The sequence below is a fragment of the Canis lupus genome, chromosome 3, assembly GCF_048164855.1.
Source record: "Canis lupus baileyi chromosome 3, mCanLup2.hap1, whole genome shotgun sequence".
NCBI classification, from domain to species: domain Eukaryota; kingdom Metazoa; phylum Chordata; class Mammalia; order Carnivora; family Canidae; genus Canis; species Canis lupus.
In genome coordinates, this window is record NC_132840.1 from 17,643,795 (window position 1) to 17,667,327 (window position 23,533).

Here is a 23,533-nt window from a genome sequence, read left to right on the forward strand (position 1 = left end):
ATAACTTGCTTTGCCCAGTGAAGTGTTAGCAGCAGTGACAAAAGGCTTGCCAAAGGCTTGAATGTTTGGGTTCACCAGCTTGCCTCTCTGTCATCACTATGAGAAGAGCATGTTTCAGCTAGCCTTGCGATTCCTTTTTTTTTAAGATTTTATTTATTTATTCATGAGACACACACACACACATACACACACAGAGGCAGAGACACAGGTAGAGGGAGAAGCAGGCTCCATGCAGGGAGCCCGACGCAGTACTCGATCCCGGGTCTCCAGGATCAGGCCCTGGGCTGAAGGCGGCGCTAAACTGCTGAGCCACCCGGGCTGCCCCTAGCCTGCGATTCCAAGGAGGATGAGGGACATGTGGAGCAGAGCCATCCCCACTGAGTCCCAACCAACCCACTCTCATGTGGCTAAGTCCAGCCAAGTTGAAAGAGCCACCCAACAATAAAAAATGATTGTTTTTAAGTCCCTGAGCACTGGGAGGTTTTTATACAGCAATGATTAAACAACATAAGCATCATCTCCATTTTACTGATGTAGAAACAGAGGCTGAAGTAGGCAAACACTTTTTTCAAGGTCATACAGCCATTCTGTGGTAAGATTAACAAGCAAATCTGTCCTGACTTTAAACTCAGTCTCTGAAGTGTTATGAAATTCTATGTGTTACTGAATCAATTCTTAAATGTTAAGTCATTTTCTCTACAGCTTCAGCTTATTTCCTTTATATTAGAGAGTGACGTCCTCATGACAAAGTAACAGATACACAGCAAAAGTCAATAGGACCTGACTAGGAAAATTTATATACATAAAACAGTGTCACATAGCTCAAGTCCCTCTGACAAAGCCCTGTGGGTCTGACAGAACAAACACAGAAAGATCTAAATTTAATTTAAATGTAAGGGTTTCTTTTGGCCCTGGAACAACTCGTCTCTCTTTAATTTATTAGGGGCCCTAGTAATAAAATAAGACCAAAATCTTCCAAAGTATAAAGTGTATCTACTCTCAGAAGGTTTGCAAACTGCCTATTAGGGTGCACTGATATTTTTTTTTCTTGGTTAGATTGCCTTTTAGCTGCACCAGAGCTAGAAGGATGGGCTGCCAGAACCACCTGACAATTTTGTGAAGAAATCCATCAGTCCAAAAGCAAAGCCTGTCCAATCCCTCACACCAGAGCTCCTAGAGCTCTGTGTGAAGAGATGCTGACTGAGATCTAGTGCCCAAGCAAAGTGATGTTTTTACAGAGTGGTTGAGGCTGCGCTTCCCCGGGGATGTCAGAGTAGATGTACCGGGCTGAACAGTGCACCTGCTATGTGTTGCATGCACCCAGTTGTGCACATGCTTGTGGATCTTATCTAATTTTCACAGTATTTCTGTGAGATCTACATTGTCCTATTTTTAGAAATTAGAAAATAGAAGATTGGACAGTTTTAAGAAAATTTATGTCAAAGTTACTCAGCTAGTAAGGAGGAAAATCAATATTTGAGAACTTTACCGGCCTGTAACTTACAAGGTGTTTGATTAAAACAAATTCTGAATTGAAAAAAAAAAATCATAATTTATGAGTCAAAAAAAGCTTCTTTTTTTTAAATTTTTTTTTAAGATTTTTTATTTATTTATTCATGATAGTCACAGAGAGAGAGAGAGAGAGAGAGGCAGAGACACAGGCAGAGGGAGAAGCAGGCTCCATGCAGGGAGCCTGACGCGGGATTCGATCCCGGGTCTCCAGGATCGCGCCCCAGGCCAAAGGCAGGCGCTAAACCACTGCGCCACCCAGGGATCCCTCAAAAAAAGCTTCTGTTGAAGTTTTGGGGTTGGTGAATAGCAACCCCCTATGAATAGCATATATAATATGTTTTTAGCTGCACGTAAGAGAAATCAATTAAAGGCGGCTTAAATAACGTGTTTATTTTACGTAGTACAGAGTCTGGAGGTGTAGGGACTCAGGAACAAGGACCTAATACAGCAAAGGTACCACCACTCTTGTACCCTTGGCAGACATTACTCATCAACCACAATATTCTTTCTGTGGACCCCAGGCTTCCTCAGAATCTTTCTTAACTTGGGACTCCAAGAAGCTATTATTAATCAACTGGAGCTAGCAAGTCATTTAAACTTATTCTTTTCTGAATTTGACTCCTTCTTGCCCAGTATTTACCCAGCTATCCTGACAGCCGAAATAGCAGGAAATAGATGAGGAACAGAGAAAACAGTGCTTGCCTTAACAGCCTGAAATCTTGCTGGAGAGACAAAATACAGGTAACATGAAACAATGAACTTATTTTAAAGCAGCATTAGTGCAGCTAGTAAAGAACAGACTGTCTTCATCATTGGTAAAGAAAATACTCTGTACAGGGATAATTTGGAGAGTTCTCTGGTTTTGACCTGGATCTTGCAACATTCTTACTAGCAGAGCCTCTACATTAATCAGAATAAATCTCTTATTGATTTCACTTTATTGTTCTATTTATAAAATATTTTCCTGGGGTGCCTAGGTGGCTCAGTTAAGCATCTGCTTTTGGCTCAGGTCATGATCCTGGGTCCTAGGATTGAGACCCATGTCAGGCTCCCTGCTCAGTGAGGATCCTACTTTTCCCTGTCCCTACGCTGCTCCCCCTGCTTTGCTTGTGTGCTTTATCAAATAGATAAATAAATAAATAAAATTCCTTTAAAAAAAAAGTATCTTCCTAAAGCTGGGGAACTTCTGACAAAATATAGAATTTTTTTAGTAGAAAACATAGGATTTGTGAATTACATACTATTTTTGTTCACCCATTAATAGAATTATATTGATGCTTCTTATGCTGTGGAACTGATTTCAGAATTCTCTGATCATGATTACAAAGATACTTTTAAATGTATATCATTTATATTCAGACCCAAGATAACTTTCAAAAAATATTTCATTTTATTCAACTTGTTTAAAATAGTTCCTGCTCCCACCTTCCAAGCGCTTCATAACTTAGATAAAACCTGGATTCACCATAATATTGATTTCAGATCTTAGGTTTTGCACTTTGCACCAAATTTCATTAAAGAAATAACTTCTTGCTTTGGAATTTGCAAACACCACTGGCTGAAATTCCAACTGTGCAGTATTTAAAATGAAGTTTGCATGCACTGGCATTTAACAAGAAAAACACCTCATTGAAGGAGTCATGGGGATGACAATCACATCCTTGTTTATTTGTGACAGCCCGTTCTCAGCCAGGGGGCCAGATAAAACTCTACCAACAATTAGAGAATAGGACAGATTACCAAGAAAAGGAATGACTGAATCTGGAATTATCCACATATTTGAGATATGAGAAAAATATAAATTAAAGACCAAGTGAAAATTTGTCATGTCACAAATTCTCAAACTTGTTTGGCCATGAATCATTTCAGTGGCCACAACACACCCTTGTTACAGACAGCACCTGCACTCGCTATCACTGCAAAAGCATTATTTCTATTTGGCGATTACTACCTGTGTCCCTTCCTCTCCTTCAAACCATCACTGCTCCCCTCCCAGTGATACCTGGTTTTAGTTTATAATATAATCCAGAAAAATATGCAAACCATTTATTTTTCAACTTTTACCACTTGATCTTTAAAATTCTTTGGAGATTTTATTTTCCAAATTTAATTTTTTAAATTTTTCTAATAGTATTCTGTCTTAATTTGGCAAATAAGGGCAAGTAATGAAGTTATGCAAAGAGCTTTAGGAAATCCTGATAAGATACAATTATATTACAATAAATACAATAGAGCAGGTTTCAATTAAATGTAAGAAAAAAAGAGGGTTTTTTCCTTATTATAAAACAAAGATATGTTCATTAAGTATATCCAGACACTCTCCAAAAGTATAAGAGATAATTTAAAAGTTACTTTCAATCTTCCAGAATAATCACAGTTAGCATGTTGGCATGCATGTATCAATAGAACTTACTCCCACATGCCCATACCCACACATGTGCACACTTTTAATAAAATGGGATCGTGCATATTTGGTTGCCTGCTTTTCTTCACTCAAAAATACACTGTGGACATTTTTCCCATGTCAATAAACATAGATTTTGATATTCATATTAAATGCTGCAGAGGAATCCACCTACTGACATATCAACATGCATTTTGCCAATCCTATGTTGTTGACCATATAGGGCAATTCCAATATTTCAGTGTTATAAACCACTTTGTTCTGAGCATGCACCAGCATCCTTCCCCAATCATGACCTAGCTGATCTTTGTAAAACAGAATTATGGTCCTGCTATTCTGTTGCTTCCAAATCTTGTATGCTCACCATCCTCTGTGGATATCACAGGGAAAAGAATCCAGAGCCTGTGAATGCAGGGCCAGTGACTAAGTGGGGGCACCCATAGCCCACCTGCCAAGAACAGGAGGCCAGAGATCTTTAAAGACTTCTTCACGAGTTTACACAAGCTATTCTCTGGGCTCCAGAGGTAGCTGGGAGACTTGAAGGTGGAAAGCTGCAAATCTTAACCAGCGTTGTGAGGGACAGCTCAGAGAAAACCTACTGCCCTATTACTGGTCCTGTTACTGTGACTGGTCTCTGAGTGCCAGAAGGGAAATCTGCATTAGAAAAAGAACAAATGAATGGTAATATTATGAAGGCACCACCAACAATGGGGCCAGCTTCTCTTCAATTCTCCCCAGAAATAAAACAGATGAAGAAGTCTCAGCACCATCACTTTCAGAAGCCAGTCCAGAGACCATGGTGAGAACTTTCACTGACCCCACCACCACCACCAAAAGTTCTCTGCAGTTTGCAAGCCACCAGACCAGGAAAGGCCACCGCTGAAAGCAGCTTTATCCATTATCCAATGCTGCCTCCTTCAGCCGGCCTTTTGCAGGTGTATTTTTCTCCTGGGAGGAATGTAGTTGCTAACTTTCATTTTTTGTAGCTGGGGCTTTCAGAGTGTGTTTGCCAGAGGCTCAGCTGCCCATGACCACTCCTGGTTAGACAACTTCAAAGTCACGTTACAAACTCTTTCCCTCGTGACAAATGGGCAACATGGCAGTGTGTTTTCTTATGCCTTGCCATCATAAACGGTTCATAATTACCACGATCTCTCTGAAATCAGTTGTTTCTACAATTAATGACTGATTTCACAGGGCATTAACCATCTCCGGTAACAGTTCATTAACTGCTGGAGAGTGGGAATACGCTGCTGTTCGAAGGTACTTATGCTGCCTTGAGAAGACCTGGGCCCATGGGGAAATAACAAAGAAAAGGCCTCTCTGGGCACCTGGAGTCACGCTGTTGGGTGCTAGACCTCTACAAGATACTTCCGGTGTCTCAGCTCCAGCTAGGCAGCCAAGATGCAAGGGAATGAAGCTGGGACCAAACTAGAAACTAATCCTGGCCTATTCCAGGGAGGACTACTGCAGTCCACTGCAAAGTGTGGCCTATCTGCAAGCTCCTATGATAGAGAAGGCAAGCAACAGCCACCCATGGAGGATGACGGCAGGAGGTCTGAAAGATGGGCAAAGAGAAGAGTGAAAACTGCTTGTGGAGGTCCAAGCTATGGCCCACCCCCACACACTGGGCTTGAAGCTTCTCTAGAGCAGGGAGCCTCCCCAGTCCCTGGCACATGATAAGTGCTCAAAAAATACTTACTAAGTAAATGAACAGGGATCCCTGGGTGGCGCAGTGGTTTGGCGCCTGCCTTTGGCCCAGGGCGCGATCCTGGAGACCCGGGATCGAATCCCACGTCGGGCTCCCGGTGCATGGAGCCTGCTTCTCCCTCTGCCTATGTCTCTGCCTCTCTCTCTCTCTCTCTCTGTGTGTGACTATCATAAATAAATAAAAAAAATTAAAAAAAATAAATAAAATTTAAAAAAAAAAAAAAAAAAACTAAGTAAATGAACAAGCTAGAGACAGAGAGGAGTTCAAGGCCAAAGCAATCCTTGCTGAGTTCAGAATACAGATCTAGACCTGCAGGGAAAGAGAGGTTAACTCTTACACATGAAGTAGGCCAAATGGAGGCCTAGAACAGGCTTGGCAGGATGCTCTCCACACTCCGTGTTCCAGGCTGGCATTGAGCTGGGTTCCACTACAAGCTACAGAGCACCTGTCTTTGAGATTCAAAGGTGAATAATAGGGTGTACCCTACAATGGCCATCAAGACCTCCATTTTGACCCCACTTCCCCTTCAGTCTCACCCCAAACTCTCCTCTTTCCTCTTCTACCACACTGGCTTCCTGTTGGTTCTAAGTCATATTTGTTCCCACTTTTGGGCCTCTGAATGCACTATCATCTCCGAATCTAATCTAATCTTCCTTTGGTTCCACTGATCCCTGGATGTCTACTGAATTGAGCTTTTAACATCTCTGGCAGGAGAAATCTCCATTGGACAGCTCCCAGCACTAGGTGCCCCCTTTTGTAGCACAGTTGTAATTTGTCACTGTTGTGTCACTGTGTGGTTACTATTGTTATCCCGACTCAAATCCAAACTCCAGATAATCTGTATGTGTTGTGTTCGGTATCATTCCCTCATTGCCTAGCACCATGCCTGGAACAGAGAGGTTTTTGAAACATTTTTGCTAAATGAAGGAAGACATGTTAACAGGGTCCTTTATTTTCTAGTGAATGACAAGACTGGAATAAATGAACTGGAGCAACCTTCCAAGTCCTTTAGCAATGGGCTGTCTTCACAACATACACCTCTGACCATCTTAGGGAGCATGCAGATTTTACTGGAAATATCATTAAAAGACAAAGCAAATCAAGGCCAGAAATGGCTTGTTTTCATCCTGTGTGTTGTCCTTTGCCTATACAGCCTAAAACAGCACATTTCCTGGGAGGCTGGGTATCTTTACAGATGAATTCACCACTTCCAAGCATTTGACAAAGGCTGACTTGTTCCCATCTAAGTTGACACCCTTTGCTGGGTCTCATGGGTCTCTGGCCTGAAAAATACATTGAGAACATATCAAACCCTTAGTAAAGTTAAATTGGAATTCACTGACCTCGCCTTTATGGTGGGCATTGTAAATCATTTTTAAGATAAGTGTATTCTGGGTTTTGTTTTTATTTTTGTTTGTGCCTCTTAAAAATGGAAACCAGAAGAAATATGCCCCAGGGGAGGCTCACGGCTGGCTGGGACTGTTGGAGTTTTGTCATCTGAAGCTCCACTCAGGGCAGAAGGGGCCAGGATTAGGGGGAAACCCAGCAAATGAGCTCAGAAAGGCAGGAACAAAAGCTGAAAGAGATGACCTCACCTCACAGAGCCAAAGGAACAAAGCTCCCACCCAACCCTCTGCCACGTTGCTTCAGTTTGGTCCCAGTCTTTGTAACCACAGCTTAACAGTTTACGTGGGTGACGTGCACAGTGCTTTCACGTTCATTAACTCATTTGATCCTCCCAGCTCTGGGGAGGAAATCAGGGCAGGACTTTGTCGCCTCCTCTTGCCAAAGGAGAAAAACAGAAACTCAGCTTGCAAGTGACAGTGAGCTAGCCAGGACTTGACACCCATCCTTTTGACCACCTTGATCAGTTTTCATTATTATATGTAAATATTCCTCCCACTTTCAAAATATAATAAAGTTAATACTTATTGAGAATTTGGTAGGTAACACAAGGACATGCAAAATGTTTTACATACATTCTCTTATTTAATCCTCTCAATACCATGAAAGTGTGGGTTCGTTTCTTGTGACTATTGGAACAAATCACCACAAATTTCTTTAAACAATGGAAATTTATTCCCCCAGAGTTCTGGAAACTAGAAGTCCAAAATCAGTCTCACTGGCTAAAATCAAGGTGTCAGCAGGGCTGGTTTCTTTCAGAGGCTTCCATTGGCTGCTGGCATTCTTTGGCTTGTGGCTGCGTCATTCCAGTTTCCAAGGCCAGTGTATTCACATCTCTCTCTCTCTACTCTACCTCCATCTTCACATTCCTTTCTCCTCTGTGTGTCTGAAATCTCCCTCTGCCTCCCTCTATGAGGACCCTTGTGATGGCATTAAGGACCCACCTGGATTATCCAGGATCATCTCCCCCTCTCAAGATCCTTAACCACATCTGCAAAGTCTCTTTTTTCAAATAAACTAAATTTGCAGATTCCAGGGATTGGGACATAAATAACTTTGGGAAGCGGGGGGTCCCTTTTCAGCCTGTCACAGGAAGGTAATGTTATTATGACTGTGCAGAAAGAGGAAACTGAGGCATGAGAGATGGAATCACATGTCCAAGGTCAGGCAACTAGTACAGGTGACAATAGGACTTGACTCAGTCACTCTATTACCAGAGCCCACTAAGTCATATTGCTTTCCTAACTTGCCCACCACTTGGGCAATCTTCTTAAACAAACAAAATAAAAGGTAACTCCAAAGAAAGTCTGATGATCTTCCCCCAGGCATTAAGCCTTGAGGTTAGCAGGGACTGTGGGCAGTAAAGCATGGCATCCAGGAAATGGGCCTTACTTAGTCCCTGGAAATGTTCCTCCTTCTACACGTACCCACACAGGACCGTTTATCTTACTCAGTTAAGAACTTAGTAATTTCAGAGAGGCTCTCATCTTGAGAACCACATCTCGTTTTCCATGAAAGCCTTCTCAGGGTATATATAGTCCCCTCACCCCTCCCACACCAGCTGTCTTCCAGAAGAGGTTCAGGGAACAATTTCCATTCTGGTAGAACAAACCCAGGAAAGGCCAGAGATTGGTAATTCCTGGGTAAAGTGAACTAAGTTTTCTTTGGGGCCACTTTCCTACAGAAATGTATTATTGAGTAGATTAAAGTCTCCTCACTTTCTAATAAAATTATTTGCATTTTAGGCCCAAATTGGTAAAGGGAATCTACAGGTGATCCAACTTTACAACAGCTTCCAAAACATTTGCATCATAAGGAATTATATATGTGTGGATAGAGGCGAGTACAGACACACACACAGTCTCAGCCTCAGACTGCAACCTTCGGAACTATCTAAGAAACCAGACCTCCTTGCCACTTCTCCATCATGGGCAGAGGATCAACAGGCACAAAAGTTACAGGCCCTGTGAAAAATGGAAATGAACATGCACACTTACTCAATCTCGGGCCTCACAGATCCCGCAGGACTGAATGCAACTGGCAACAACTCATCCTCTTGGGTTTCCAAGTACACAGCCCTACCATCACAAGCCTGGTATGCATGCCATGGTACAGCATTTCAGAAGGGCAATGAGGAAACAGAAATACTGGGTGAGAACAAGAAATAAGGCCACGTACAGGGAAGATCTCAAAAACAAGTCACAGGCAAACGTGATTAAGAGGAGAAAGAAGGATTTCAGAGTACTTCTCTCTGCGTGGGCAAAGAGGAGAGGATTGATGTTTGAGATGAATATGATACCACCCGGGAATCAAAGCAGCCAACTTCCAAAGTCTTAAGGAGCCTCTTTCAGGCCATACAGAGTTACTACAGGTAACTTCAAAGGATAAAACTAAATCACAGCTGCACACTTAACTCTGCCATTTGATCACCAAAAAGCAGGATCCCCAGCTGATTACCTTTGAGAGTTCGAGCTTATGTTAGTCCTTTACCTCTACCAGGGACTGCTATCAAGCTGGAGGACTGACTCCACACACCATACTATAGGACAGAAGGCAGTGTCCTGTTGTGGGTGCAATCACAGAGCCACCACAAATGGGGGAACTCAAATCACATATTTGCTTTAACATACAAATGTGTCCTCTGAAGCCACAGCTCCTCAGCACCAAATGAAGCTCTTTTAGCTCCAAAACCTTCAGGAAAGGCACTCAATCAAATCAGTATTTAAGATCAGAGTTCAAAATTCCTAGAGGGCCTCATACAGACCCTGAGAGCCACGCCACACTTCCTGGGGAACCACGCTAGCTAAAGTCACCCATATGCCACCCACCATAAGCATCAGATATCTCTAACTGTATCTTCTCACCCATGTCATAGGCTTAAGAATCTCTGTCCCTGACCATCAGAAAGTTCTTGTGAAGAATACACATATGAGAATGCTCTGTAAACTCTGATGTGCTTAGGCTGAGTAAAGAATTATAAATTTTTCACTGAGGGAAGAGTAGTAAAAAAAAAAAAGATCAAAAAAAAAAAATAAAAAAAAAAAGATCATTTTCTAAAGCAACTTCACATATCATTCATAAAAAATGCTTAATGCTATTCAACTAAAGTTTTGCTGCAGCTGAATAAGAGGATCTTTTAAAATTAAGGCTTGGGTTGCCCCCCCTATTCGAAGCATAGCCCTATTCAGGAAAACAGGACACCCATCTCAGCTAGAAACTGATCTTTAGGTCAGTATCCTGCAAGTGTTAAATTGCCACCTAACCAATACTGTCCTAAAGAAGACGTCTCTGCTGTAATGACTTGCAGTTGCATCCATTTTTGCTAACCCAGAGCAGGTCCTGCGTGACTTGCACTCCTGGGCCTTGCCCCTGCAGAGTGCAGAGAGCATCCAGTCTGCCAGAAGAACCCTTGTGCTGCTTGTCTAGACAGGTAAGTAAGGCACAGTCAGCTCCAAAGCAAAGGCAAGGTAGGAAGAAACTGCTTCTCTCCTGCCCTGCAAGGGGTGAGGGATGCAGCAAGCAAAGTTCAATGTTTTCACACAACAGTGAATAATATACAAGATATTTGTGAGAATTAGAAAAAGGGCTTCTGTCTGGGTAGAACAATTTTTTAAAGCATATTTCATTCTCTGGGTGGCATGGCCCTGGAACCAGAGTCTGCAGCTTGATTAAGATACAAAGTGTTGGACAGCCCAGGTGGCTCAGAGGTTTAGTGCCCCCTTCAGCCCAGGGCCTGATCCTGGAGACCTGGAATCGAGCCCCACGTTGGGCTCCGTGCATGGAGCCTGCTTCTTCCTCTGCCTGTGTCTCTGCCTCTCTCTCTCTCTCTCTCTCTCTCTCTCTCTCTGTGTGTGTGTCTCTCATGAATAAACAAAATCTTAAAAAAAAAAAAAAGAAACCCAAAGTGTTTTCCCTGGTCTACAAAGTTCCTGCCTGTCACATACGCATGTACCTGAGGAAACTCCTTATCATGGGCCTAGTCCTTCCTCATGCCAGTCACTTGCACACCTTTGTCCTTGACTTCCCTCTGCCAGGAAATGTCCTCTCCCCAATCCTCATCTACTTTTCTATCTAGAAAACTCCTATTCATCCTTTGAGATCCAACAAAGTTAGCCCTGTCAGTGGAGCTTTCTCCCCACTCTCATCCTTTGCTTCATTCTTGACTCATGAGAGGCTAGCCCAATGCCTAGCACATAGTGAGTGCCTGTACCTGTTGGGTGAATGAATAAATCAGTCTTGTAAGACTCCTAGCAGTTTGTGTATATCTTTATAAGCCTCCCAATGCCCCATGTCTGAGTGTATATCACTCTATACTATTAATGTGAGTTCTTGAAGGGAAGGGTCTATGCTTTTTAAGTTCTGCATCCCCTAAATCCAGCACAGAGTGCTCATAACATGCTCATTGAATTAAGGTATCCGAAAACAAGGATCTCTAAGAGTAAGCTGCTTCAAAATGTTTATTTCTGGCAAACTGTTTCATATCCAGCTCTCAGCAGAGTGAGAATCATAAGATGAAAGGTCTGTGCCACTCACTTGGGCTGACGGCTTTCCTTAGGAGAAGAGTCTGCTCAGAAGGTCCACATCAGTCTCCTCTGAGCTGTGTGCCATCGACCTTACTCTGAAGGATGGACGAGGCAGGCCACAGGACGCAGAAGGCACTGCAGACAGGATTAGGTTTCCTAACTTCCCTGTCTTTAAACTTTGTTGACTGTAGCTTTAAATATTTATAACCCAAGCAGGAAGTTTGGCTGGAATGGAGAGGAGCAGGAGTGGAGGCGGAGGATCTGTTTCCCCCTGCCTCGATGATGCTGGCGGAGTGCTCCCTCAGCACTGTTCTGCCAAAGCCTGGGCGCTGGCTCCCAAATGTCAGCCCATGCACTGTGGGTGGGGGCAACTGTGTGGGGATTGTAAATGATGGTTTTGTTTTCATCCACAGCTATTTTTCCTAGTCTCAGGGATGTACTATTGACCCAGTCACAGAACAGAGACACAATGCAGAAAATTGTCACTCAACCCATCCCTGTGCAAAGAAACCCAGCCATTATGTAAAAAGGCACAAAAGCTTCGATTGCGGCCAGAAATTCCAAGTCCATGCTGAGTGGGCTGGGAAGTTAGAAGTGGGATGCCTCAGAGAGATGATGGGTTTTCTTTTCTTTCTTTCTTTCTTTCTTTCTTTCTTTCTTTCTTTCTTTCTTTCTTTCTTTCTCTTTATTTCTTTTCTTTCTTTTTTTCTTTTTTTTTTTTTTTAGGAGAGAGATGGAATCTTCCAGATACAGCCTGCTCAATAGTTCTTAGCAGAAATAAATACTGCAAGAAAGATAAGTCCTGACAATCACCACTGTTTATGTAGAATCTCTGGCAAACGGCTTCCAACTCAGCGAGTTTTCAAATATGCATCATCCCGCTGCAATATTCTCTCCCCACACTATTTCCAGCCAGTGGATTTTGTTTAGGACCGTTTTCATGATTTGCACTCGTTTTGTAAGCAACATGAGGACCAACTCCAAAAGAAAAGCTAATCAGGGCTCTACCCAGAGACCCTGCAATCGAAATCAGATGTGCTGAAGGAAAAATTAATGGAAACACAGAAAGGGAAGGGCGCAATGCTGATTTCATAGCAGAGAGGAGGAGCTGACAGGAGGGAATCTTCGCTGAGCAGAGGGTCTGTGGGAATTCCAGCTGTGCAATTGCGCATTGTATTTATCATGCATGAGGCAACATCTGTATAAAACATTGAAGATTTCTGGGCCCCAAACATCAGGGGTAAAGAAAGGGTGTTTGGGAAGGGAGTGAACAGCAGAATGGTTTGTGCGGCCAACAAATAGCTATAACTCCTCAAAAGGGTGAAAGGAGACACTCGGGATCAGCTTTTTTTTTTGTCTTTCAAGCAGTTCTGTGGAGCGTAGCAGGTCTAGTGAAAACCAGCTAAGTCACGTGGTAGTAAAAACAAAACAACACATGCCAAAGAGGGCCGTTGGACAATCCCCCTGGAGGTCACCTTCACTTCTGGCTCAGATCGTGAGGTACCACATAGGTGAAAGTATGACTTGGAATATAAATTGATGAGAGTCTCGTGAGTTATAAAATCATGGAAGAAATGAGATCTCCCACAACCACTGAGGTGTGTGCCCACGACACGAATGAATGGAAAGAGCTAAAATGTTTTTGCGCTCACAGATGGTACCCTATTAGTCTACTTATTCCTTCTCAGTGTTAGAAGGGAGCTTTTTAACCCTAAACAAATTGGAGAAACTCACTCAGCCCACCATAAATTATATGATGGTAGCTAATCAGTGGTGTCAAGTTAAACATTCTTTCATTAAAGATAAAAATGCCGGGATCCCTGGGTGGTGCAGCGGTTTAGCGCCTGCCTTTGGCCCAGGGCGCGATCCTGGAGACCCGGGATCGAATCCCACATCGGGCTTCCCAGTGCATGGGGCCTGCTTCTCGCTGTGCCTGTGGCACTCTCTCTCTCTCTCTCTCTCTCTCTCTATATGTGACTATCATAAATAAATAAAAATTAAAAAAATAAAATAAAAAAAAAGATAAAAATGCCTTCAAATGACAGCAAAGTCTAGACCATTCTCTGATGAAAGGCTCTGATATTGGTGATCTTTTCCCTGATTTCTTGGCAATCTCTTTCCATTTTAAAATCAGTTAAAATAGCACATTTACTGATGAAAAAGTCTCATGAGGTTGGTGCTGGCCTTCCTCTGGCCTTATCATACATCTCTTTTTCTGTTTTTACATGTACTCTTTTGATGTTTAAGGACACACATGTGTGTATGGATAAAACACACTTTACAGCCCACATACCGACACATGATAGTTGCTGTATCCACTCACCCAAATCAGATTGGAGAGAATTAGCACATTTAGCAGCTTTCATTCAAAAGAACAAGATGCCTCATAAAAGTGGCCTAATGAAGAATTCATAAAAAGAATCTCCAAAAACATATGCACCGTGTCACCAGCTAAAGGTCACACTCTTTATCCCATACATCTGCCTCCCACCTTCAGAAATATAAATAGAAAGCTGTTCAATTTAAAAATTCAATTTATAAATTGCTCTGCTATGCTCTGTAACCACCATTAATAAATGATAATTGACTTTATCATTCTGTGGCCACCTTTGTTTCACTCGGGATACCTAGTCAATTACCTAGCAATAATGGCGGCCGAATGCTATGTTACTGCTTAATTTCACAGGCCTGGGGATATTTCTGGATAAATAAAAAATTTAAAAAAAAAAACAGGCAAAATGACAAGTTTCTCCCTTTACTTAACAGAGCTCACTGGTCCCTTCAGAGGGGTAAGAGGTGGTCAGAAAGGGGGGCCACTCCTGCATGCATGTATCTTTCGGCAAGAGGCAGAGCAAGGATGGCAGGTGGGCACAACCTGCCGGAACGACTTTCACCCGCAGCAGAACCGAACATGCTTAGTGATAGCGCAGCATCCTTTATCCTGTGCTTGTAAACCGGCCTCCCTGACCTCTGACAACGAGGGAAATCAGACGTCGGCTCTGCGCAGGGAGAACTTCTGCGACTCTGTTTTATGTAGAATTCCAATCCGGCCCCCAGGAGCTGCTTTTTCATTTCACCGCCGCCCTCCTCTCATCACCCCGACCTGCCTCTGCATTCCCCCGCCCGGCCACTTTTATCTTCACTACCAAGGGCAGAGCCTGTCTCTTCCAGTTCTGCTCTAAAGGAAGATTTCTCTTGAAGGTTCTTAGGAAATGTGGTGGCTGCGTCTTTACTGAGAGGCAGCTCTGCAGCACATATTGAAATGTTTGCTAGTAGAGATCATGCAAACCTGGGAGATTCCAGAGGTCACTGACTCTGGATTTTTCCTCCAATTTGACTTATCAGCAGCCATTTCAGGAGGTGATAAGGATGGAATTGTGACCACCCTGCCCCCCAAATTCATACATTGAAGCCCTATGCCCCAAGATGATGGTATCTGGAGGCCTCTGGGAAGTGAGTAGGTTTAGATGAGGTCATGAGATACAGCCTCCCATGGGATTAGTGCTGTTTAAAAAAGAGACACCAGAAGGCTTGCCGTCTCTCTCCACCGTGTGAGTACACGGCTGGAAGGTGGCCACCTTCAAGCCAGGAAAAGGGTTTTCACCAGAACCAGGCCATGCCTGGCACCCTGATCTCTGACTTCCAGCCACTAGAACTGTAAAAATAAAGGTCTATCTATTATTTAAGCCATGGTAATTTGTTATAGTAGCCCAAGCAGACTAAGTCAGGAGGTTAAAAGCAAAACTCAAAATAAAAATTTAATTAAAATATCAGGCTTCTATGTATTCTGTCAACTCTGAATTCCCACTATATCCTGTACTCACACCATTACCTCAGCAAGTGACTCTGCTCCTCTGGATCTCAGGGATACGCATCTGTTAAACACAAATGGTTCCCCCTACGCATGTCTCCACCACAGAGGGTTGTAATCAGAAATTTAAAAATTATCAAAACAAGGCATATAAATACTTAGCACAGTGCTGGGCATGGAGTAACCTCTCGATAAATAAAATCAAGATTCCTAATAAGCTTGGGAAGAAGAACGCCTTGAGAAAAAACACAGCAAGAGGCACCTTAAGAAAAATAAAATGGTCTAGTGACCAATGGTGTGCCAGCGACCTAGAAACAGTAAGGACGCTGCAACTCCCTGAAATCATCTCTACCCCTAAGTGCAGCAAGTCCCTTTGGCTCTCTGAAGTCCAAGTACGAGCTCATCCTCTTCCTCATCTTGTACCTCAACCCCACTATCCACCAGTGATTTTGTTTTCATTTCAGTATCAACATCTGGTGCCTCTAATTCTATCAACACCCAAACATATGGAAGGAACAACAAGACCCAGCAACGTGAACCATTATTTTTAAAAAACAAACCAGGTCCTAAATACCAATTGATTGCTAAAAGGGCACTTACTGAGGTTTATTAAGTACATAGAACATAAATCTGTTTGGCATGTAATTAATTCAAAATTACAGGAACACTAAATATGTAATTAAATCTACACGGAATGTTTAGGCCTTTAGCTGGCATTTACAAAGGAAGCTACGGGAAATTTATTAGCTAGCTATTTATTGTTCAAAATACTGGCAAATCATGAGTATGTTGATTGAAATCTAGCTTGCTGTCACTCTGCTGTTCTGGGCCAATTAAGGGCCTTGCAAAACAGTCGCCAAATAAAAGTCCATGGCTAAGAATGCTAAGGATGGAGTTTGATGGTTATGGCTAAGTTTGCCCTTTCTTTTTTTTTTTTTTTTTATGATAGTCACAGAGAGAGAGAGAGAGAGAGAGGCAGAGACATAGGCAGAGGGAGAAGCAGGCTCCATGCACCAGGAGCCCGACGTGGGATTCGATCCCGGGTCTCCAGGATCGCGCCCTGGGCCAAAGGCAGGCGCTAAACCGCTGTGCCACCCAGGGATCCCAAGTTTGCCCTTTCTATGTGATACCACCACACAGCATTCTTCAACAGACTTAAGTGCTTAAATGACACATTCAAATGTGACACACAACAGATCTGAGTGAGATAAATACAAAGTTATATTTGGAATCCTTACCCACTGACAAACTTCACTGTGTTTAGCCAGAACAAAACATTTCTTCTAGCCTGCTATGTAAGTCAAAAGTGTAATATGAGAAATGCGTAAAATGAAAGACTCCAAAGTCATTCCAGAACCTCTTCTGCTCATTTCTAGGCTCTGCAGCAGGCTGAGACAAAAGAAGACTGTCTTGTGTCCACAGCTGGCTTGGCCCTCAGTTGATAGTGTACTGTATAGGTCCCATTGGTCAGCTTGGGTACAGGTGCTCTGGGGCACCCCTCGGGAAATAGCTCCAGTGATGCCACCTCCTAAAAGCTCCTGGAAGACTTTGAGAGTAGAGCAACCAAATAGAGCACCACACTCCTCAAACCTCAGGAGGACTGTGTCCCAGGGCTTCCAGTGAGCTCAGTCTCCAATTCTTTATTTGACAACCTGGTAAGAAATGTTACCTTCAGTTGCTGTATTCCCAGTGCTGGAGGTCCTAAGCACTAGCTTTGGAGAAGAATTCCCCTTACCTTTGATTAGGAGGGACTGGAGTTTCTTCTCATTCCATCCGTATTCATTAGGATTGCATTTGGCTACAAATAATATAAAATCCAACCACAATATCTTTAAAACCACTTGTACTTTTCCCTCACACAACAAGAAACCTAGAGAAATGTGGTCCTGTGCTGTGCAGAGACTGCATAGCATTACACTCCACCTTTCCCTATTATTTGCTGTCTTTTCAGTATGCTTTACTCATCACCTCATGGCCACAAAATGGCTGCTGCAGCCCCGCCCATCATACCTATACTCCAGTAGAAATGAAAAAGATATGGTATAAAAGTTTTTTGTTACAACAACAGTATTAGAAACTCCATAGCAGACTTATATGTACATTTTCCAATGGCCACTGTGTCCTATTGTGTGCTATAGCCACCTCTGGCTATAAACTGACACTCAAGAAATGTATTGTAATAGAGATTGAGCCAATCAATTAACACTCACTACCACACCATTCCTTTTTCATTCAGTCCCAGTGACAAGATATTCAGTATTTAGTGTAGAGTAGGAACTCCATATATGTCAAATAAGACTCTGGAAAGCTCCAGAAATCACTTTCCCAATTTATTCAACTAAACGCTAAGTCAGACACAGGCAATACAAAAGTGAACAGGTCAAATACTTAATACTTTAGACCAAAAAACAAAACAAAACAAAACAGAAACAAAAAAACCCTTACAAAATACCTGTTTTTTAGATGAAGAAAGGATCCCAGATTTGAAAGAGATAACACACTAGGCCATGCTCCCAAGAGAACTATCTACAATGATGTAAGAGTTTTCTACACTGTCCAACACAGTAGCCATCAGCCATGTGTGGTTAGCAGGCACTTAAAATATGGCTTGTGTGACTGAGGAGCTAGCTGATTTTATTATTTTATTTTTATTTCCATTCATTTAAATTTATATTTAAATAGTCACATGTGGCTACTGTCTATCATATTGGACACTTCACATCTAGAAATCATGCACACACACATTAAAAAAAATCAGAGGATCTCATTTTAATAGAAGGATTTCCAAATGTCATGGGAGGTAGAAGCCAATTTCTACTCAGAGCGATTGGAAAAAATAAAAGGATGGATTATTCAATCTGAGTTTTGTAAGATGTATAGGAGTTTGCCCGTTGATAAAGAAAAGCTAAGGGAAAGCTCTATAAGAGAGAAAACTGTGTACAACGAAAAAGGGGAAAAATGAGGGTCAAGAGAGACTCTGAGCCAGAAACACCTATTTAAATTGCTCCCAAATTGCTGACCCACAGAAGCTGAGATAAACAATGTTTGTTATTTGAAGTCACTATATTCTGGGTAATTTGTTATACAGCAATAGGTTACAAATATAGGATAAAACACCATATTGTGTGTGCACTAACTTTACACTGTGGACAGTGATGGGGAATCAGAAAATATCAGAGGTGATGGTGCAGCTCAGAAGATGAGAGAGAAAGGCCTGTGGAAATGTACTATGCCCAGCTGACCTCTCTATGGCATCCAGCATCAGTCTCCAGGAAAGCTCTAAAGGCTCTAGACAGCCAGGGCTTCTGAGCCCTCCCACCGCCAACTAGCCAATGGCCTTCCACACCTAGAAGACCATTTAATTTCAAAAGCAACATTTCAAAGGACATTAAGTTAGCCTTCCTAACTGTGGTCCCTGCAAGTAATTACCTTTTCTGCTGGATAATATGCCAACAAGAATTTTAAGGACAGAACTCATGTTTTTAACTTCCATATGCCAAGCTGAGAAAAGGGCTTTATGCAAATATAGCAAAAAAATATATATACCCTCCAAAAGTCATCATCATTAGGCTTATTTCAAAATCAGATCTAATATTAATTCCCAGGCAATAACACCCTTTGGAATGAAAAGATCTGATTACTCTATAGGAATTCTAATGAATAGCACCCGCCACTCCTCTACCCACACCCACCCCCAACTCTCTCATAAGCATTTTAAATAATTTTTCTTTTTTTTTCCTTTTTTTTTAAATAAGTAACATTATATACAGTTCAGAAACACCAGCTAGAAAACATTCTGGCTTTGGAATTAAAGATCACAACCCTCGGAAGGCCTGGTGACAGGGGCCAGAGAGCATTGTGGGCAAAGTGGAATGAGTTAATGCTTCTCTGCAGGACATGGGGCCAGAATCCTTTCTGCTATAACCAGGGTCTCTAGTGCAAAAATATCCACATGGGTCATAAACACCAGTCCCAGTCCAAACAGTGGAGAGGCAGAAATCCTGCAATAGCTGTTTAAATGCAGTGTTATTGTTGTTTTTTAAATGAATATAATATTTCAGCCCAAAACAGCCAGCAAGTGTCAGCAGTACCATCTTGATATCCACGGACTAGAAGAATTTCTCCTGCAAGTGTACAGCCAGCAAGTATCAGCAGTACCCTCTTGGTATCCACGGACTAAAAGAATTTCTCCTGCATCTCTTTTCTGTTTCTAATTAAGTTTCATAAAACCATAGGACATCAGAACCAAAGGGTGTTGGCATGGACAGGGGGAAACTCTCCTTTTCACAAATAAGAAAATTAAGGCCTGGGAGGGAAGGGGACTCACCCCAAGCTGCATGCACATTGACCCAGCTGGGGCAGAAGCTCAGTCTTTTCCAGGGATTCAGAAGAATAAATCCAATGCTCCCTGGATCCAGTTTCAGAGGGGTGGTAACACAACAGATTATTACTCATGCAAGCTGATCATGAACTGCTCATTTCTTCTGATTAGCAAGTCTTAAGAAGAGATGTTTCTTGGCTCTAGTTGATATGGCCCTTTTAGGAAATCCACTTTCTTCTACCCCAAAGTACTTTGGTTCCAGGATCAAGACAGATGGATGGATCCAAATTTCATTCACATGAAGCTCTGTCAACATTCCTATAGGACAACACAGTATTGGGAAACCAGCAATGAGGGGCTTATACTAGTTACAAGATTTGAAAAGTTATAGGATCTCTGAGAAAAGATTTGGAAGGACTCCTTCAGGCTGCAGAACTCTAGATATGTCTTGTCTTCATAGCTGCCAGGATGCAGCCTGCTCTCCTGGACAGTTCTCTGTGTCTCACTGGAGAGGACAGATTTCTCTCTCTGCTCTTCCCTTTCCTTGCCTGAAAAATTAATGTGTGCATATGGGGAAAAATGAAAGCATAGCAAAAGCCTATACAAAGAAGTTAGGTCTCCTTAGAACTCCCAAACCCAGGCCTGGCCTTTAGATGCAAGCATTATTTGCCATATTTTATTTCATGCCTATGTGTATATCTCCTTTTCTTCCCACCAAGGGGAACATTCCAAACTCATATTGCCTTTGGTATTTTTCACTCAACGAAAGAGGTTTGAGTTCTTTCCTCATCATGTATAGAGATCCAGTTTATTCTTTTTTCACGAGTTCATAATATCCCATTGTTTATACAATCATTTATTTATCATTCTCTTATTAATGAAGATCCTGGTTCTGTCTAATGTCTTATTTCTCAAATCTATGCTGAGGGCACAGTCTCAGCACAGGTCTGGAGGACAAGACCCTGGTAGTACATGGTAGGCTTGTGCATGATGGACATTTCTAAATCAGAGACGGGATATTAGTGCAGCCCAATAATCGCAGTGCCTCTATACAGAACCAGTAGAAACCAGACCCAGTTTCTACCTCAGCCTGGCTTCCTGTGCCTGCTTCCTCCCCCCCCCACCCCCACCTCTCTCTTGCCTTCTGAGTGTTCATGTACTATCCGTCTTCTCCACTAAGTCAAAAGCTCCACTGAGGACCAAACCTTCATGCCCCTCAGAGTCCCACTCTATGAACTTTCCTCCCTTTGCAGAGAAAAGCAATTCACTAAATATCTGCTAAAGAATCCACGAATGCCTAAACGATTAATGTAGTAAATAGCAAACACTTAACAAGGGCCTCACAGTTTTCAGTGGGTTTTACTCTCAACCCTTTTAACGGGAAGATACAAGATCTGTCCCTTCTTGAGTGTGAAGGAAGATGTCTTCCCTTAGGTCACACCTGTGTACCTCAAGGTGACCCCACAAGGGCAGAAGGAGCAAACAGCAAATGTGGACCCTCCCAGGCCAGTGGCCACGGTGCATGTGTGCATGCATGCAAGTGTGCACGCATTGAGTACCTGAGCACAAAGCAGGCCATTCCATAAACAACAAAAACAACAAAAGCAGACTGCCTGTGACCTTTAGAAGAACCCCGCGTCCCCCCAGCAAAGGCTGTCGGCAAGACTGCCTGGTGCTCTTTTGTTTGGGACTGACTGGAACTGTCATGGACACAGTGCATCTCCCAGTGGCAGCTCGCTGTAAGCCAGGCAAGCTCTGTACAACAGATGCCCTGCCCAGAATTCACTTTAGCAAGGAACCCTGGGCCTTATTCCTCCAACAGGGGGAGAGTCTTCAGCAGATAAGGAATTACAGCAGCTGAGAACCACAACAGCTTATGCTGATGACTAATTAAGTGCCAGGCACAGTCCTAAGTGTTTTGTGTACAATAGCAGATCTGATCAACACCCAGTGCCGTCAGTACTACCATTATCCCATTTCCAGAGCAGGAAACCAAGGCACGGAGGTTGAGTAACTTGTTTAAAGTTCCACAGCTAGTAAGTAGCAGATGTGGAGCAGGAATCTAGGACCATGGCTATTTTCCCCCAGGCTGGTGGGAGGGAGGGCAGCAAGGATGGTCCATCTACATTGCAGGCACTGCTTTGAACAATCTACACATATCTCGGGTGGTCTTTCCAGCCGCCCTGTGAAGCAAGAACCATAAATAACTCCAGTTGCCAATAAGGACATGGGAGGTCACCTCAATAAGCCTGTGGAAGATCCTGCTGCTAGTAATTAAGCTTGAGAACCCAAATTCCTTGAGCTCCAAGGCTCGTGCTCAGAACCACACTGCTCTGCACCACCTCTGATCCCACTAGCTCCCTGCCTGCAACAACTGCTCTCATGTTTTGCATTTAAACCACAAGGGGCACCTTGTACCTGATCTTGGGACCTTAGCAAACATCAGCCAGCCTCAAGGGCTTGTGAAACCTTTTGGTTTTACAAATATTCAGTGTGTAACACAATGGAGACAGAGACAAACAGGCGATCAGAAACACAATAAACTTGGAAATAGAACAGAGGCCACCAACTGGCCCCTAGTTCCAGGGAGACAATATTATCAGGTACCACTTTGTGAGTGCTTATTCTAGATGCTTGACCTGTTAAAAATCATTTAATATCCCAACAAACTTCTGAAGTCGGTAGCACTGTCTTCATTTTACAGGGGGAGTCAAGGCACATACAGATTCAATAAGCTGCCCAGAGGCACACAGCGTATAAGAGCAGGACCAAGATTCAAGGCCAGGCAGTCTGACTCCAGAGTTAGGTTGCCAGGCTTAGCAAATTACAAACAAAACAAAACAACAAGAAAAAAACCACGTAAGCAACAAGTAATTAAAAATGTCACATGCAGTATCCCTGCTCCTCCACAGCCTACATGATTCATACACTGTGTCCCTGTACGTGGGACCACTGCAGTGTCTGGTAGACTCACCTTTGTGGGGAAGGTGCCCACAGCCTGTTCCCATCCCTCTGACCACACCAAGGTCTTGAGAGTCTCTCTCCAGCACCCCCATTTTCCCATCTGCTGGCACACAGTATAAACACACATCACTGTCCCTACACTGAGCACCCACCCAGCCTCCACGTAGCTTTGATACTGAAGAGAGGGCTCTTTATTCACCTCTGGACCATGGAGCTTGTCTATGCAGCCAGCAGCTTCTACTGAGGTTTGGAACAAAGCTGTAGCCATTTTGTTTCACACCTGCACAAAGGTGAGGCGGCTGCTCCCCTTGAGCACAGAAATGGGTGAAGAGCACCGAAGGGCTGCCCAGCCCCTCCGCAGGGCATCCTGATCATCAACCCTGTGCTTCAGTCTGGGATTTGGACGCAGAAGCAGGTGAAGCTCCTCTGAAAAGAACAGAATCAAAAGGGCCTATGTGACTGTGTATCAGGGACGTGGCCAGCAGAGCTTTGGGGCTGGAGCATGGATAAACCCTCAAAACAAGCAAAAGCCAAAGTTAAAAGTAAAGAGCAGCTCAGAGACGAGGCATCCTCTCTAGATATTTACAGGGCCTGCTGCAGCATGTGTGCATGGATCCAGATGTGGATTTCAAGATTGCCATTTGGGGTGCTTCTTGGGGCTAAGAACCATGAAGACACATGTCCCCCCTGCGGTTTTATGACCATGTTTAGCAATGAGTGATGCTGAACGGAAGGGAGCCATTCTGCAGTGCACGCCCAGGCCTCACAGACGCTGCTTCCCCCCTCCCCAGAGCTGTGGGGCTGCTTGAGGCACAGACCTCATCTCTGCCCCCAAAGCTTTCTGTTTCCACAAAAGGGATTCTCAGCAAAACAGCATCCTGGC

General features: G+C 43.2%; 1 long non-coding RNA gene across 14 annotated transcripts in view; it reads right to left on the minus strand.

Annotated features, from left to right (window-relative positions):
• LOC140629701 (uncharacterized) overlaps window positions 1–23,533 on the minus strand; it is an 802,104-nt gene that overhangs the window by 658,308 nt on the left and 120,263 nt on the right. For 6 of the 14 annotated variants that reach the window (XR_012027527.1, XR_012027528.1, XR_012027540.1 and 3 more), the window contains one exon: window positions 19,693–20,004. The exons of the other annotated variants lie outside the window; for them this stretch is intronic. This is a non-coding gene — a long non-coding RNA (uncharacterized lncRNA). The remainder of the gene's footprint in view (window positions 1–19,692; window positions 20,005–23,533) is intronic. 14 annotated transcript variants of the gene reach the window in all.